Source organism: Oryzias latipes, chromosome 8 (assembly GCF_053564925.1).
Source record: "Oryzias latipes strain Hd-rR chromosome 8, Olatipes_Hd-rR_3.1".
Taxonomy (NCBI): Eukaryota; Metazoa; Chordata; class Actinopteri; order Beloniformes; family Adrianichthyidae; genus Oryzias; species Oryzias latipes.
Genome location: NC_136244.1, coordinates 2,219,203 through 2,237,276, shown reverse-complemented (window position 1 = coordinate 2,237,276; position 18,074 = coordinate 2,219,203). Strand labels below are relative to the sequence as shown.

Below are 18,074 nucleotides of genomic sequence, written 5' to 3'. Positions count from 1 at the left end.
GCGGGAATCGAACCTGCATTCTTACGATCATGGGTCGACCGCTTCACCACGGCCGCCCGCGGCATGAAGGGCTCGTTTGCTTAGACAGATAATGGCTCCACAAACAGATGGTGCACTGATGTTTAGCTGCGGTGTGAGAAATGGTCTTTTCTGTTTTTCCCTCCACAGCGTCTTAAAAGAGGACCAAGATGTCTCAGTGAGCCTGAAAGATAAAGTTTTGTCATTTGAGAAAAAAAAAATTGAAGTGATTTGAATTTAAACACAGAATTTCTTCTTCTTCACTGCCAAAACCTGAACTTTAAAAGACCTTGCAGCTAGTAAGCGTTCTATAATAATCTCAGCAGTTTAATCTTTTCATGACTGTTACGCCCCGTTTTTGGGCTGGGGGTATCTAGAGGGGCATAACATAAAAATAATGGTTTTTGCCCGTTTACAGATAACAAAGCACCAAAGAATGTCTCCATACAAATATGACAAATGTATTTACAAAAAAAAAAAAACAACAATAACTTAAGGTGACGCTAAAGGGCTTCAGGGTGAACTAAGGCCAAAATAACAAACAAAACTCCAAACCATCTAAGCCCAGAAAACAATCTTATCTGAACCAAAAGAAATCAAAGACAAACACTAACCTCTCTGAACGAACAAACAGGAGAACACACGTACTAAAGAAAATGGCAGTTCACTCCTACAGCTTCACTTAGACAAAATTAGACCAAACAAAACCACAGAGTGGGCCTAAACACAAAATTACAGAACAACTAAGTGCAACACACAACAAAACAGGTGGAGAACTACAACACAAAATGGAGAAGAGTGCCAAGCTGCTGTGGAGAGCGGTGGCAGCCAAGCTCCCTTCTCACAGGCTGGAGGTCCACATGGTGCTTTTCAAGGCTGCCTCCATCAGCTTGGGTCCAAATGGAGGCCACGCCCTTTCCAGCACCACACCTGAAAATAATCAGACATAGACATAAAACACTCAAAGATCCACAAAAACACAGAAGTCCCACTCTGATAGAAATCAAATACACAAAACACATGATAAACAGAACAAACAAAACCAAATACAGCCACAACCGTAACAATGACAACTGCATGAAATGATGAGTCTGATAACTTCGGATCACTCAGACCTTGCTGATGGCATCAGATATTGATAGTGTGAATGTGCACCAGGCATTCGTGTGCAAATACAGCTGCGGCTGCATGCCTGAATGCAGAATCTCTTTTTCCCCGGTCATAGAATTTTTTTCTAATCCTAAAAGTGTTTCCAGAAGCTTGGAATTGTTTTCCAGGAGCAGCGTCCACCAGATGGAGCTCAAAACCTTGGCTGCACATGCGTGTGCTGCTCTGAGCTGAATTTAGATGACTGGGATGATACCAGCTGCAGAAAATGTAACGTGGCATTTAAAACATTGATGGGATTCTCCAACATGTGTTCAGTAAAACCTGTTGCCTTAGCGGAGCCTGCAAAGATTGTGTTGTGAGTGAATTTGTCGCTGTCTGCTTGTTAAACTGCGTGTAAGTAAAGGATGTCTGTCAGAAGTAGTATTTTATTTCAATGTAAAAGCTAAAAGTATGAGCTAAAATGAGTGAAATAAGGTGTATGCTAACATTTTTCATTACAACTATGGGTGTATCAGTTTAGATCAACAAATACATGGAAGTTCTAGAAATCAGTGAGGCAAAATTCCAGGTTTTTCCTTTCTCACAGCAGGACTGGATGGAGACTACATGAATGCCATCAGTGTGATTCTGTCAGAGTAAATTCCTGAAGCTCACAGGTTCAAGAGCAACAACCTCTTTCTGATCTGACTTTAGAAAAAGAAAATGAGAAAACAATGGCAAGTCTTTGAATCTCTGAGACATCCTTGCAGCCTCGCAAACTGAGAGACGTAAATGTTGTCAGAATTTAAAATGGAATTGATTTTGTTTGTATTTAACATTTTATTTTGAAAAATATCAGATTGAATGTTCATTTTTTGAATGGAATTTAAAATTGCGAAATGCATTTTCAATACGTGTGATCAAGTTACAAATTGAATTGTCAATTGAGAATGTGTGTTACTTTGACTTATGGGTGAAAGAAAACACTTTTCCCCTTTACTCTTATTTTTTGGACTATCCTTGACACTTTTTGACAACCTTGTCAATAGTTGTACAGCTGCCACCTTGTCCCTGTGAATGAATATTGATTCCCTTTTTCTGCTGAATGGTATCTGACCTGTTCAGGGTTAACCCGCCTGACCCAAAGAAGGAGTTAGCAGGTTCAGAAGATGGATGGATCTTGTCTTTTTAAAGAAGGCATTATACATATATATTTTTTTTAGATTGCACCGTTTTGCTGGTAATTTTACATTTATAATTTTCATCTACTCCTCATCTCTCCTTCTCAAAAATCCAGCTCTGCATTGTTTAGATGTCAGACAGTCGTACAAAGCATTTCACTGCATGTTGTACTGGGTGTGTCTCCATGTGATAAACAAACGTGCATTCTTGAAGTTTGGCCTTTGGTGTTCACTAGACAAGAAAGGAGGGGCTTTAGCTTTTTCTATTGAAGGGGTTAAATAAGTTTGCTTCTTTCCACTCCTTTTTGAACAATAAATCAAACAGTGTTTGACATTCATTGATGAAATCAATATATTCAATTAATCTAATGTGACGTGTGGGAACTGCAAAAGCATTTTTATGATAAGGAGTAATAAATATTTATACTATTTTCAGATATATAGTGGTAGAAGCTGAATTAAAGATGGAACCTACATTATAAAAATAATAAATCCGCCCAGAAAAAAAGGAACATAAATCAGCGTTTTCACCATCATTTCCTATTAAATGAATTATCACGTTTAGGCTTTTATGTAAACATCTTCTTCACAATGAAAACAGAAACAAGGTGGTGGTGGGGTGTTAAGGTGGACTTGTCCACAAACGTTCGAGGAAGAACCAAACATAAATGAGCTTCAGGTCTCAATGGTTGGTTGAAGTTAGTGAATTGTAAAGCAGACCAATTTAAAATAATGCACACGTTATGGCGGTCGTTTGCAGTCTGGACTGACAAATACAGAAGAAACACTTTGTGTGATGATGCCTTCTGTCACCAACAGTAACTTATTCCAAACATCCATCCGTTGCTAACCTGCTTTTTCTCTAAACCCAGCTAGGTGGAGAGTTCACCAGTCCATTGCAATACTGTACAGAGACAAAAAAAAAAAAATCTTACATTAACCCCTGAGGGACAAACAATTAACGCGAGGCATGTTATGGACTGTGGACGGAAGCTGGACCAGCCAGATGTAGCCCACACCAGGCACGGAAAGAACATGCAAACTCCACGCAACGGACCTGGGAGTTCATGCTGTGAGACCAGAGTAGTGACCGATACGTTCCTCTGCAGCCCCCTCAGAAAAACAGTGATCATTCTCTTCCTGAAGAGGGCCAAACAGGTTTTTTCTAAAGATTTTCTCCCCAACCATCGGTCTTTCCTCAGAACATAGAGCATCAATAATTGTATTCAGTGTCCCAGAGAAGATGGATGGAAAATTTGGATTTGAGAATTTACAAGATGTATTTCTGGAAAAGCAAGAGAATGTGAGAAAATAATGTTTTTTTAAGACCTTATAGGAGCCAGAAGTAAAATTCTCTATAATATCAATATTTGAACTGTGAAACTGCAGGAAAACCAGACAGACAAGTCTTTCCGCCAATCTATCACCAATCCCAGCGTTTCTTACAGAATATGAAAAACTCCATGAAAATGCCAAATGAATTAATGACAGTAAAAAGTAGAAAACCGGGCTCCTAATTCTTATTCCTTGTTTGATGCAGGGATTGAGACAGAAACTAAGTTCCTTCCTTAAAGAACTATTCCTATGAAAACATTGTTTTGGAGGTTTTTTCATGTGGTCTTGTGGCGTTTTTCTGACAAAGGCCACATTTTTCCAAAAATTAAGTTCAAAGTAGCTTTCCTGAATATTTCTATTTTCAAATCCTTAAAAATTAGGAGCAGACAAAACATGCAGTTGGAAAAAGATCAAATTTGTGACATAAAAAATACACTGGGCGGGCCACAAGCTCGCTGCTGCTTGCAGACAAAAACATCCATGTAGGTCTTCGTCTCCCTCATCTGCCAGTCTGTCACTCACACAGAGATGTGTACATGATCGCACATCCACAGCCTTCCTCATCCATATTTAGTCCACACAATGTATTGCTTTTCCATACACATGTTAAACATATTTAATGCACAATAAATATGCCTTACATGCTGTGATAAAATATGTCTACAGAAATATGATGGTTGTCCCCAAGTGCCCTAGGCTGCTTAGGTCACAGATGACCTGGTGACTCAGCATCACATATAAACATGCCATTCTGACGTTTGTTCTTTTGACCTTAAAATGAGCAGAAATGATGCCTGAAAGGGGCTTGGCAGCTCAGACCATGTTTATGTTTTTAGGAAACCCTTCTGAACATGAACACGCGGGATGAGCATTAGCCAGAAACCCTGATCAACCTCAATTTGTACAACCTTTAATCACATATTTTCCCAGGGCTCTCAAAGGGGCGTGTCTTCCAAAAAACCGTGGAAGAAAGTGGTTGTTCCGACTTGCTATCAAAACAGGCTAAAGAGTCGGTTCTAGTCTAAAGGATTTTAGGGTTACATTAGAGAAACTTCAACAGATATTTTTGCTCCAATTCAGAAGTCTTTGACTCTGTTCCACCATGATAAGTGTGTCTCTGCTTCCTGAGATTTGAAGAATAAATGCATTTCTGCATGAATTACACTTTTCTTTTCTTCATCCCTTTTCATTGGAAAAGCCAATATGTCTTCTTTGAATAGTCTGCTTTTTTAAAGACACTTATAAAAAGCCAGACCAAAAACTCTTGTGGTTCGGCATCTTTAATGTCCACCATAGAGGAGACAATGCTTTTGAGTAGCTGCTTAAAGTCCCACTCCAATCACCTTTTGATCTATTTTCAGAGCGTTCCCAATGATCTTTTCATTATGATCATGCAGTTTTTTACCAAAATCAACAAACGTGGCGTTTTCTGGGCAGCAGGAGTTAATCAGAAATTTACGTCGGGGTTGTGGGCGAGACTCTTGGTGCGGAGCAACCCTGCACCCACTTCCTGTCACCCATAACTGAGAGCTCTCTGTTTACACGGACCTCCTGCTAGCTGACAACCCCTCACACCCTCAACCTAACATAAATGGTGCAACAAAAATTGCGAGCAATATCAGAGCTATCCATGCGTACAGCTTAGATCCAGATTCCAGCTCAGACGAGGAAAACAAAGACGCTCATGGATCTAGTCTGACAGTGGATGCATCAGAATGGAGCGGAGCAGGAAGCTTGTAGCTTAACAATGAATTTGGTAAGATGAATTTGTTTCTACGTCACAAATTTGCCTCTTTGCAGAGCATTTCTTTGTCTACTCCTGATTCACAGTAATTTGAATAGAGGAATACTCAGAAATGCAACTTTAAATGTGTCCTCATGAGAAAAATGCCACAAGAACATGTTAAAAACACCAAAAACACATTTCTTTTTATCAGAATGGTTATTTAATTTGGTCTTCTGGTCTAAATTTGAACACACTGGTAATTCCTCCTACCTTACCTTCCTCCCCTTCACCTGTCATCTGCCTACAGCTGTAAATGTCATAGTTCCAAAAATGAACTTCTGATTAGGCTTTTGTCTTCAACAGATGTTCCAGTTTTCATTTTTTTTTTTCATGTGATTTGTCCCACTACAGCAGATAACAACACATCTCTATAGTCCTATAAAAGATGTTGTAAATGGTCATGTGGTAAATGGCATTTACTTAATGATTCTGTAATCAACTGCTCCCTGCTTTTCCCATTTCTGGAGCTGCTCTCTCTCTCTTGTCTTTCAACAGATGTCCAGTGTTTCTGTGCTTTTCTGTCCTGTTCCTCTTCTCTCCAACCCCACACGGTCACTCCATTTGTTGTTTCTTTTATTATAGATAACCATAGTTAGAAATCAGAGCTTTATTTAAAATAATCTGAACTAAAACCAACTGAATCCAACAATAAAAATAAGGAAGCTAACACAGGTACATGCTGGGAAATTCCCACCAAACCTGTGACCCAAACTGAACTTTGCTTCTGAATGTGGCTCCTGGAAAAAGACAACAATCTTTGCCTTTTTAATGCTTGAAAAACATTTCAAGACAGCACGAGTTCTCACCATCCATTATCCCATTAATCACAATATGACAGGGAAAGAGCATTTTAATATGAAATGTATTAGACTCGGACAGCTCAACGTGTTTAGACGTTGTTGTATTTTAGGACTGCGTATTTGAGTTTCCCCCGCCAGCTCAGTTAGAGCCCCATTGTTCCACTTTGATCGGCCAGATTTTAAACAGCGCCAATTATCACCAGCTGTTACTTTATAAACAATAAACGGGCCCCTGAAATCCAGCACAAGTTAGGCTGGTGAGTAAATTGACAGCATGAATGCTTTGTTGTGTGAGCGACGTGGAGCTCACTAAAAACACATGTGGTGCAGAAGAGGGAGTGATTTCAAATAAATGGACGTGCTCTCGTTTTTCTCTCAGAGATGAGTGGCATCACTTGTGACTGTGCATGCCAATGACATCCTCTTGATGCTTTGATTTCAGTCTCTGCAGCAGAGAGCTCTAGCAGTTTCCCATGTCTGCTGTGACACTCCAGCAGACCTTTTATCCAAAAGGGAGATTAGTTTGGATCAAATGATCACAGTGATCCTGGGAATCTGTAAAACACATGGCTGGTGTACTTTTTAAAATATTGCCGCTGAGCTTTTATCACAAGTGCAGTACGACTTATAGTGAATAAAAAAGGTTAGTTGACTTTCAGTCCAGTTATGTGGTATCTTAAGTCTCTTGTGGACTGATTCGGGGTCTCCCAAAAGAAAATCTATTTGTGCAGTCAGCAGGCCTTCAAGAATGATAAAAAAAAAAAAAAAAAACAGAACCAAAGAGCAGCTTTTGATGGGATCTCAGGAAAATAGTGACAAAATACAATGGATCAAAGGATTATGGGGTGGGTTCATAAAAGTTTGTTTCCCCAGATTCTGCATGCATAAGACCTGATAGCTCTATTTATAATTAAATGTAATTATCATTGAATTGTTCACAAGTGTATGTGAATATATTTGTATTCATATTTTCCAATCAGTTCATGATTATCTCAGGTTTGACAAATCTGTGTGATGCTGCAGAGTCAGGAGGTAGAGCTGGAGGCAGCAGAGATGAAGATGCTGAGGTTCTCTTTGGGACCAGGATGGATCAGGAATGAATCCATCAGAGGAACAGATCATGGTGGATGCTCTGGAGATAAATGCAGGGAAGCAGATGGAGATGGTTTGGACAACGTAGTAACAGTGATGATGTTGGGAAAAGGATGCTGAGGTTGAAGCTACCAGGAAAGAGAGGAAGACCAAAGAGGAGTATGGTGTCAAAATAGAGCCTAAAGTATTGCGCATCAAAACAGTAAAACCGCGCATCAAAACCCCAAATCTGCGAATCAAAATGCATAAATTGAGAACCAAAACCCACAATTTGCAACCAAAAGCCTTTCCCCAAAGCACAATCCTATTTCTCAGCTGCCGATTTGTTTTCTCGCCATTCTGAAATCCTGTTTTTGAGTTGCAGTTTTATTTTGAAACTGTCTTTTTGAGTTGCGCTTTTATTTTTTGAGTTGCGCTTTTATTTTTTGCGGTTTTGATTCTAAAACCTGTCGACACGTAAAAACAGCGACATGTCAGTCAAGGGGAGGGGAGGCGGGACATCCCTGATATCCAGAAGCTCATTGGCTGCCGAATAAGACCGAGTCTTACGTCAACAGACCAGTTTAGAAAGTGCCGGTAAGTTTCTCATGTTTTTCATATCTTTTACTATATTAAAAGATCAAAATTGTACTTTATTTAACCAGAGGACGCCAGCACATTCAGATGAGGAGCTCCACCAGTAGCTGCTAGTGAAAAAAGATGTTAGAAAGTTAGATGTTGCATGAAAAACTACCACCATTGTTCTCCTGTGTTAGCATGCTAGCTAGCTCAATGCTAGCGGGGTATCCAGCTCTTCTCATGACTTTTGTGGATTAAGCAAAGTACATTTTTTACCACAGTGTCAGGATCGGTCATGTCAACCTGGGAATAATTGCCCGTGGATTGTCACTAGGGTTAATCAAATAGTTTATAACCTATAAGGTTTCTCAATATTTTTCAGGGTTTACAGACAGAGGGAATTATTGAACAGAGAAACAATATTGCTGTGCCATATTATTCAAAATGTATGCGTCTGCACTATGCAGACTGGCAGAAGTCCGGTATTCGAGTGAACCAGAGCAGAGTAAATTGTAGCAGACCAGCAAAAACGTGTTTTATTCCACTTTAAATTATTCCAGTATTAGACATCAATAGAATTATTAGTATATTTAATTGGGTGGTGGTTTTAAAATTGACAGCGTCGTGTATTGCTGAATGTTTGTTGTTTTCTATAAGGGCCGTTGTTATGCATACCATAACAAAAAAGGCAGGAATACTGAGGCAGCTACGACGTGGATGTCTACATCTTCTTTAAGGTAATGAAAAAAAATTTAATCTTAATTTTTCTCTTCTTTTTTTGGTTAATTAACTTTGCTGTTTTTGTTTCTTTCCAGATGCAGGCCCAAGACGTCCCAGTGTGATGCAAAGGCTGTCCAGCAGGCTCACAGACATCTCCTGTCAACTGAAAGAGAAGCCTTTAAAATAGTTGTCCATTTTGACCACAATGTCTGCTTCCCATTTCTTAGTGCCTGTACGAAAACAGTGACTTTTCCACCTCAAGTCTTTTAAGGAGTTTTAAAAACAGTTATTTTAATTTCTCTGAATTGTGGTTCAGAATTTCACAGAATCTAATGCACTTGACTCTGTGTTTCAAAGATCTTTGCAAAACCATCAGTCTTTTGTACAAAACACATTCAATGGTCAAACATTAAAAAATGAAGCTTTACAAAATACCAGTGGTGATTATTAGCCATTTATTTTCTTAAGGGGGGCAGTATTTTGTAAGGCAGATGAGATCTGTTCACATTGTTAGTTTTTGTTACATCCTGCTGTGATGACATGCATAGATCAGTACATAAATGTTAATGTCTTGGCCATGGTTTTCCGATGTCCCACAAGGGTTGAACAGGTCTGAGAGGAGAGAGGACAAGCCACAGAGGGAACAACAACTCCAACAGTTTCCTGCTCTGCCTGGTTTAAGTTAGTCTGTCGTCCAATGTCCACAGCATCCTGCACACAAAGAAAAATGTATTTAAGACACACACCTTAATTGCTACTCAGTAGCTGCATATTGTGAAAGGTAACTTCCTGTGTTAACCTGCAATCTTTAAGGTTGAGAAAATTATTTTGGAATACAGTTCAGAATCAGAAAAACTTTATTGATCCCACCTGTGGGAAATTTGCTCTGGTACTTCAAATAAAAATTGTGTTTCTTTTATTTATTTATTTTAAATAGGGATTAACTTGATCCCAAACTAGGAAAGGTGTCACTTTCTTGCAGCAATATGTTGCTTTTGTTCAATCCATCTGTGTAATCCCTAAGGAAATATTGAAAAACCTTATATATACATGAATGTACTTCTTAAAAAACTATTTGATTAACCCTAGTGACAATTCACGGGCAATTATTCCCAGGTTGACATGACCGATCCTGACACTGTGGTAAAAAATGTACTTTGCTTAATCCACAAAAGTCATGAGAAGAGCTGGATACCCCGCTAGCATTGAGCTAGCTAGCATGCTAACACAGGAGAACAATGGTGGTAGTTTGTCATGCAACATCTAACTTTCTAACATCTTTTTTCACTAGCAGCTACTGGTGGAGCTCCTCATCTGAATGTGCTGGCGTCCTCTGGTTAAATAAAGTACAATTTTGATCTTTTAATATAGTAAAAGATATGAAAAACATGAGAAACTTACCGGCACATTCTAAACTGGTCTGTTGACGTAAGACTCGGTCTTATTCGGCAGCCAATGAGCTTCTGGATATCAGGGATGTCCCGCCTCCCCTCCCCTTGACTGACATGTCGCTGTTTTTACGTGTCGACAGGTTTTAGAATCAAAACCGCAAAAAATAAAAGCGCAACTCAAAAAATAAAAGCGCAACTCAAAAAGACAGTTTCAAAATAAAACTGCAACTCAAAAACAGGATTTCAGAATGGCGAGAAAACAAATCGGCAGCTGAGAAATAGGATTGTGCTTTGGGGAAAGGCTTTTGGTTGCAAATTGTGGGTTTTGGTTCTCAATTTATGCATTTTGATTCGCAGATTTGGGGTTTTGATGCGCGGTTTTACTGTTTTGATGCGCAATACTTTAGGCTCTATTTTGACACCATAGAGGAGGGTCATGGAGGTAGAGGAGGATGAGGTGAAGGTGGTTGGTGTGAGTGAGGAGGATGCAGAGTAGAGGATTGGTTCTCCACTGGGTTTTTCTGAAGGATGACATAGCATACTGCCACCTACTGATGGGGGGTGAAACATTTACCTCAAGTCTCAGATTATTGTGAATAATGTAATGCAGGGTAGGGAGAAGTCATTCCAATGGTGATCCATCAGGGATCAGCGCAGCCATGAGCTGAGTCCTGAGGGTAAAATGCTGGTTTACCTTCGGATGGGTTCACGGTGAACCACTGCAGCACTCACAGCTCATGGGTCGGCTCGTGTAAAGCAGTGTTTTTCAACCTTTTTTGAGGCTCGGCACACTTTAACCTTGACAAAAATCCCGCGGCACACCAGCATCCAAAAATTAAAAAAAAGGAGAAACTCGTAGTCTGTATTGATGTACAGTCCCTCTGCAATCTCACGTGCATTTTTGTGATAATTGTGGCAGAAAAAGATGGAAGTTGCAGCTGTTTTTTCTAAAAGATGTGATAAGGTTAAGTTAGAAGATTCAAAAACTGTTTGATGTGTGTTTGTTGTGGTTTCAAGACGTCAAAGGAAGACTCGTGCGCCGAGACGCTTTCACTTTAACCCAATGCATCATGGGAGATGTAGTGCAAACAACCGCCGAACGCAGACAGACTCTCTTCTCTGATCTTCATTGTTTTGTTCACTTGTTCCACGGTCTGACACCGGATTCTGTGGAAAGCTACACTGCTAAAGACGAGCTTTAGCTGGTATTTTTGGTGGACCTGAGCGACTTTATGTGCAGAATCAGAACAAGGAAGTGAAGACTTTAACCCCTTCTGATTGGTCAGGCTGATGACGTGTGATTAAGCCTCCAAGAATGATTGGTGGAGACAGTTAAAGGGGCGGGACTTTTCAGAAAACAGAGCTGAAGGTGCGGCTAAATCGCAGTGTTGTCATTCTTCTCAAAATGTCTTTAAAAGAATCAAATAAACACAAACAAAAAAGCATTTTATGATCTTTTATGTTCCTAACTACTCAGTGTTTTATGTTTTGATGAACACAGAGATGATATCCTGGAGATGGAAAATGTTTTTAGATCAGTTAATGAGGGCAATTTCCCACGGCACACTGGTGTAAAGGGTGGAGTTTTATTGCTACACCTGAATTTGTGCATAAAGATATTCAACACTTTTCAGGCCCAAACTTTTCACTTGTGAAAAAATATAGAACTGATTTTCAAAAAATCTTAAATCTGTACGGGTCACTGTGATAACCTCTGCTTAGATGACCTGTCATGACCCTAAAATGCCATGACCTCAAGAGCTTCTTCTTTGAGACTAGTTCTGTACTTGCCAGCAGTCTTTCATTCCAGCTGAGTCCGATGAGGGCTGCTGTGCCGTCCAGATGGGATGTCAAAATCCTTTCTGCGTCGTATGAAGAATGACTGAAGAGCATCTGCGGCTCTGAACAAGAACAGAGACACCAGAGGACGCATTGCAATCCTGCTGGGATGTTTTACAGCATGTTCAGGAGAAAAAACTGTTTGATGATCCTCCCTCCCTCCCTCTTAAAAAGATAACTGCGTTTAATCCATTTTAGGGCAACTAAGAGTGTGTAGAATTATTAAATAGAGTCAGTCAGTTTCTTGATCTGTTCGGGATCAGCTTTTTGTGCAGCTGCGACCACAGCCTCTCAGACACTCTTCAGAGAGCTGTACTGTTTACCTTCTCTGAAAATGTCCCGCTTAAGAAGGGCCCAAAAGTGTTCAGTAGAGTCATGAAGGGGGCCATGTCATGAGTTTTTCATCTTTAAGGCCTTTGCTAGCCAGCCAAGCTGTAGAGTACTTTGATGCATGTGATGGAGTGTTGTCTTGAATAAAAATGAGTGTCTTCTTGAAAGATGCAGACTGTTTCCTGTACAGCTGCTTGAAGAAAGTGTCGTGGCAGCAGGTCTGAGAGTTGATCTTGAGTCCAACTCGAATTTCAACTCGAATTGGTCCATTTTTAACAACACCTGCCCACACCAGCACCCCACCTCCACCTTTGCCGGCCTCTAAGTCGAAGTGATCCAACAACAGGTCCATCTATCTGGTCCTTCAAGAGTCACTCTCATCTCATGGGTCCACAAAAACTATGAAAAGTCTGTCTTGAGATATTTCTTGGCCCATTCTTGACGTTTCAACTTGAGAGAAGGAGGGTCTAAGGGAAGGAATGCCCAGGTTAGTTTAGTCTGTTTAGTTTAGTTTAGCCATTACCTATTGAACTCCATGAATTCATGTTCTTTATGATTTTGTGTTTATCATACGTTTACCGATATGAAGCCCATTGAGACGACTATTGTTGTGATATTGGACTAAATAAATAAAACTGAATTGAATTGAACCAGTGCATCTTTTTGAGAGGAGTTCGGGTTTCAGCTTTTCTTACTTTGGCCATGTCTCTGAGAAGTGAACAGCTCGTACTTCCAGATACTCCAGGTAGGTTGCAGTTGTGGAATAAGGCAGCACTGGTGGATAAGGGGTCACCTGGTGGCTTCACGCTTGACTCTTCTCAAATATTTGGCAGTTAGTTTACGTCTTTTCTTCTCCACACGTTTCTTGCGTCCTCGATGACGATTGGGAACAAAACACTTCTGCCCCAGGATCTCAAGAGTGCTGCATCGCTCTGAAAGACGTTTTACAATTTGTGACTTTTCAGAGTCATTTAAATCTCTCTTGCAACCCATTGTACCTGAGGAGAAGAATCTGCCTGATAATTATACACACCTTTTGACCTTCCTCGGCCACGCCCTCTCTCGTTACCCAAATGCCTATTAACCTAATATGCATTGAATCCAATATGCATCCAAGTTTACATGGCTTGTTGTTGGCAATTGTGCATAAATGTATTATATGGTCAAAATATTAGTGTTAAAACCATTTAAACATTCTACAACGTTCCTGCTGGATTTTGTGCTCGAATAGGTCAACTTAGGAGCCCAGCAGTTCTATCGGCTGAGAGATGTGACATAGTTGATGCGCATTGTTTTTGTTAACTTAGTGAAGCTAAAGAGCTAAGAGAGCACACTAGTTTTTGACCGTACTTTAAAGTTCTTATGTTTAAACATTTTTGTATTTACGTTTTTTTGTAACAATCTTTTTGGGATTTAAACATATAAAAAAAAAAGAAGAACTTGGACTCTGGAAGTTCATTTAAGAAGGAGACGTCAACTATAAGCTCTGACTCTACAGCTTAAGTGTGCCTTTCAGAAATTAGACGGAGCCACACTTGCAATTAGCTTGCCTAACACTTCTGCACACAGTGTAAGCATCAGCTCTGCAGACAGCTGGGACAGTGAGGGACCATCACTCTTATTCCTAAATACTTAACATCACTTACAGACTTTACAGGGTTAGAAGCTGAAGTGGACCTCAACACTGAAACACAAATACATGGTTAATTGTGAAAAAAAAACACCTTGTCCATGGTAAATTACATAGAATTTTCAAAGCTCATTTTGAACTCAAATAAAAACTATAAATGAACTATTTCATGTTTTTCAGTAATGTGTACTGCTCTTTCATTAAACATGGCTAAATGTTCTGTGTTCTTTGTTTGCATTGAGATGCTCAGAAGTTCTGGAGAGGAAATGACAGAACAGACGGTTCCTGTTTTCAGAAATCTATACATTTTAGCTGAAACTTCTTGTTTTTCAGTAGATTTTAGGTGCAGTTTAACTTCACCGACTGTCCGAGTTCTGCATTCCCTGCTTCAGTGCGTTATTAGAGCAAATTTCATAATTCTGGGATGTTTTAACAGAATAGGGTAAAGGTGATCATTTTTAAAGAACTCATGTTTCTTATAATATTTTGTAAGAAAAAAATCCATTTGAACTTCGGAAGCGAATACAGTCTTGAATTTATATTAATTATTATCCTTGACAGTGATTAATGAATTACCTGTGGCTTGGACAGTATTTGTATTAGTTAAATTATGAAGGAAAAACATTGTTGCCTGAACTGAACAGTAAAATCAGGTTCAATCGCAGCCCAAAAACCATCAGCCAGAGCTGTTGGTCTGAACTGTGACTGTTCACTCAGTGATTGGTCAACCGCTCCCTGAATTGACCCAAACAGCTGCAGGCATCTGGAAAACAAAGCACATGTAAATGAGTCACTGTGCTGCGTTCAGGATCACCTGCAGCTCTGCAGGCACAAGGCCCCCTCCTGCTGGCCACAGAGAAGATGTCTTCCCTGAAGGGGAGCTCCGTTCCTTTTGCAGATCTGTTGGTTTGTCTGCTTCACAGTCTGCCAGGTGACCAAGAAAGAGGATGTCAGGAATCAAATAAAGGCGTAGTTGTAAAAAGTAAAATACTTACTGGAGCCTAATCAAATCCAAAGCTGTATTTCAGCATGTTTTAAATTATTGAAACTTGTTGAAACAACGGTGTAAAAACACTGTTTTTAGGTTTTTCTTGAACTTTTGTAGAAAAAAGAACAACTTTGCTCTGTAGGAGCTCAAATCTCACGTGTGTGAGGTAGAAAGAAGCTTCTTGCTCCTGACACACAAAGTCTGCATGTTCTGATCGCTCACTTTTTACACAAAATTCCATCAAGTGGTGAAACATTTCACACCTTTTTTCACAAATGTATTTGTTTATTGCAAGTAGTCTGTAATCTTATTTAATCACGATCTGTTTTTTGGAATTACAAGTAAGAAACCTAACACATTTGACATGTATTATATATGTTTGGCTAAAATCTCTTGAAGGAAGTATTGAAGGATTAGGAATTAAATATTTTTCAGTGCTAAGTACACCTACACACTCACACTAACACACACACACCCATGCACACAGGGCTGTTCTCTTGTTAAATCAGGTCAAGTTCAAGGACGTCCGACACAATGAATGCTGGGTAACACCCTGGTCTGCATTCATGTGAATAATTGCCTCTGTATAATAGGAAAGCTGCATGCTGGCTTTAATGACTGAGAGAGGCATAAAATCAGACTTTTCATGATGCAGCGAACTGCACAAACAGCATTAAACTGACAGCAGATGGGCTGATACTGGATATGATCAGCAGCGGAAGATGATCATTAAGTAAAACACATAGTAATATGCAGACATTTGAGGTCTGGACCAGACTTTAAACCTGATCCAGTGCCTGAAACAAGAGAGAGAGAGAGAGCAGGAAAAACAGAAGCAACTTCATTTGTTTTCATATAAATTGCTGCATGCCTGTAACCTATTTAAAAGTTTGTTGCAATTATGGTTTTTAAATTTCTTTTTAACAATAGACGCCGTTCAGGTTTTTCTTTTGGGTTCATTTCTTTCATAAAATAGCATTTAGATATTTTTCAAAGACCCAGATGTCGCATAAGGATGTCATAATAACTGAAATTTAGAGAGAACATGTATTCTTTATTTTGCATCTCGTCTTCTATAAGCACAAGAATAGAAAATAAAAGCAAGTGTTGATCAAAGGTTCTAGCCCGCAAACAGAACACGTTTGAAGAGAACGGAAAACTGAAAACCAGAGGGCAAAAAAAAAATAAATAAATACCAAAAGTGTTGGTTTTTCTGCAGCTGGAGTGTTCAGTGGAGCAGAAGATGCTTCTCACACCAGCAGCCCGTCATCCCTGTTTGTTGAAGTAAGCAGTTAGTCGTTTGGTCCTTCTCATGAACTCTATTCAGTTTGGGGCAAAGAGAAGAAGTTTCAAGTGATTTTTAAAGAAATGCAGACAGAACAGAGCAACTCAAATGGGCACAACAAGGTCTCTCTTTTTTCTTCCTGAAAATCAAGCAGTTTGGACATTTCTTCTGTCAGAAGTTTACTAAAATACTAAAAAGAAAACACAAGTAGGTTAGTGTTTTTCACCATTGGTTTAATAAATTTATATTTATTCCTGCCCCTTTTGAAGAATCCAACTTTCTTTACATTTTTATGTGAAAACGGAAGGTAAAGAAAAATACAGAATAATAATAATGAAAAATAGTGAAATATAGAGAAATAAATATAAAGTTACTAAGAAAAATCAAAGAACTACACTGAAAATAATAAACAATAATTAGAAACACTACAAGGACTAAACAAATCGATATTTAAACCTAATTAATCTGCTTTTTCTTAGTTTTTTTTCCCTCTCTGGGTCTTATAGATATATTTTTGAATAATATTTTTATTTTTTTATAAATCGAAAGTCGTTTACCTATCACTCATTCTTGCAGCTCCTTTTAAAACTGTGTTGGCGTCGTTACTTCTTGGTCAAATCCTCAGAATTCTAGCTCCACCTTTTTTATCCAAAAGCATCTAAATTCAGATTGAAGAAAGGGTTTAAAAAAAGAGTGGAAAGCAGAGCCAGACTACATTAATCCCGGCGATTGTCATGGTTTGGTTTGGCCTGGTCTGCGTTCACGTCAGGTCAAAACTCACACATCTACTAGTCAAAAATAGATCTAAATGATTAGAAGCAAAACAAATGCATTATCAAAAGAATGACCAAAATGCTGGGAACAAGGGAAGCACGTCCAGCACAGCTGTCACGCACGCACAGGCGTGAAGAGGAAACGTTTGTAGAACTGAAGGAATGAAAACATTTTTTGGAACAAAGCAGAAACAGCTGATCGGCGCGCTTGGGGTTGAAACGCTGCTGCTCTGCTGCGTCCATGTGCTGAAAGACATGTGTCCGCCGGCGCAGCAGGGTGATCAGACCGTCTGCTCCACAAACGCACCCAGAGCAGAGGAGCAGACCAGACAACAGTCACCAACAAGTTCCCAAATGTCTGGAGCTCCGCTGAAACAGGCCGCCGTGGTTTTGCTGCGTCTTTACGCAGCCTTTGACTCCACGCTAAAACTGATAAGTTTTTTCCACTTCATTCAAAGACATAAAGATTTTCTGAAGAAAACGGAGTGTGGCCAAATCCTGAAGACGCACTGCTGCTTGGAATCGACACGTTTTTCACCACAAGGACGCAGCAGCGTTTAAACCCAAACGAACAAGCTCCGCAGCGATGTGTGCAACCGACTTAAACTTGAAGACATGACTTTGATTTATTATGAAAAGCTTTTACAACAACCAGGTTTAGTTTAGTTGAATTTGTTCTATTTGAGATCATAATTTAATCTAAAGACGATAAAAGCGCTGAAAGACTTTGTTCAAAACAAAAAGAAATAAAGACAGAATCAAAGAAAACGGAAAAGCAGGAAAGCCTAAAGAAAATGAAACAGTTATAGTTGGGCCTATACCTGCTGAGCTGTGGTCAAAATGTATTGAGTGTGTTTTTTTCCACAGCAGTTTACCTGCAGAAGGTGAATATTCTCGCAACAGATTGAAGATGAACTTTTACTGTGCAGCAAAGTTTTCTGGTGTTTCAACAAAATGCTTTGTTAAAAAAAGAACCTCTTCTGTCAAAGACAACATCACCAAAAAACATCTTTCCCAAGTTTTCATCTTCATTTTTTAGAACTTAAGAAGAATATTTCACTTTTGGACTCCAACGTTTTATTTATTTGATTTGATATGTTGCGTAATGTCAAATCGTTGAAAATGTAATACAAACATAATTTCGGTACATTTGTCTAACATTAGCACTAAAACATTCGTTGTTCATTACAAAGTTTTCCCCGCCATTCATTCATCTTCTCTTCCTTCTCCCCGCTGTTGTGCTGAAGCGCGCAGCGGTG

At 39.4% G+C, this 18,074-nt stretch overlaps 2 long non-coding RNA genes across 3 annotated transcripts in view; one reads left to right on the top strand and one right to left on the bottom strand.

The window, feature by feature from the left end:
• LOC105354654 (uncharacterized) overlaps nucleotides 1-9,011 on the top strand; it is a 135,877-nt gene extending 126,866 nt beyond the window's left edge. Inside the window, exons 1-3 of one of the 2 annotated variants that reach the window (XR_909231.4) lie at nucleotides 7,763-7,877; nucleotides 8,517-8,596; nucleotides 8,675-9,011. This is a non-coding gene — a long non-coding RNA (uncharacterized LOC105354654). Of the gene's footprint in view, nucleotides 1-7,762; nucleotides 7,878-8,516; nucleotides 8,597-8,674 lie in introns of those variants that run through there. The other variant, XR_013657632.1, reaches the window with a different exon arrangement.
• A 6-nt stretch (nucleotides 9,012-9,017) lies between these two features.
• On the bottom strand, nucleotides 9,018-10,118 carry LOC111947789 (uncharacterized). Its single transcript, XR_002873727.2, has 2 exons — nucleotides 9,981-10,118; nucleotides 9,018-9,290 (listed from the first exon to the last, which is right to left on the bottom strand). It is a non-coding gene; the product is annotated as an uncharacterized LOC111947789 (long non-coding RNA).
• Between the last annotated feature and the right edge of the window lie 7,956 nt (nucleotides 10,119-18,074).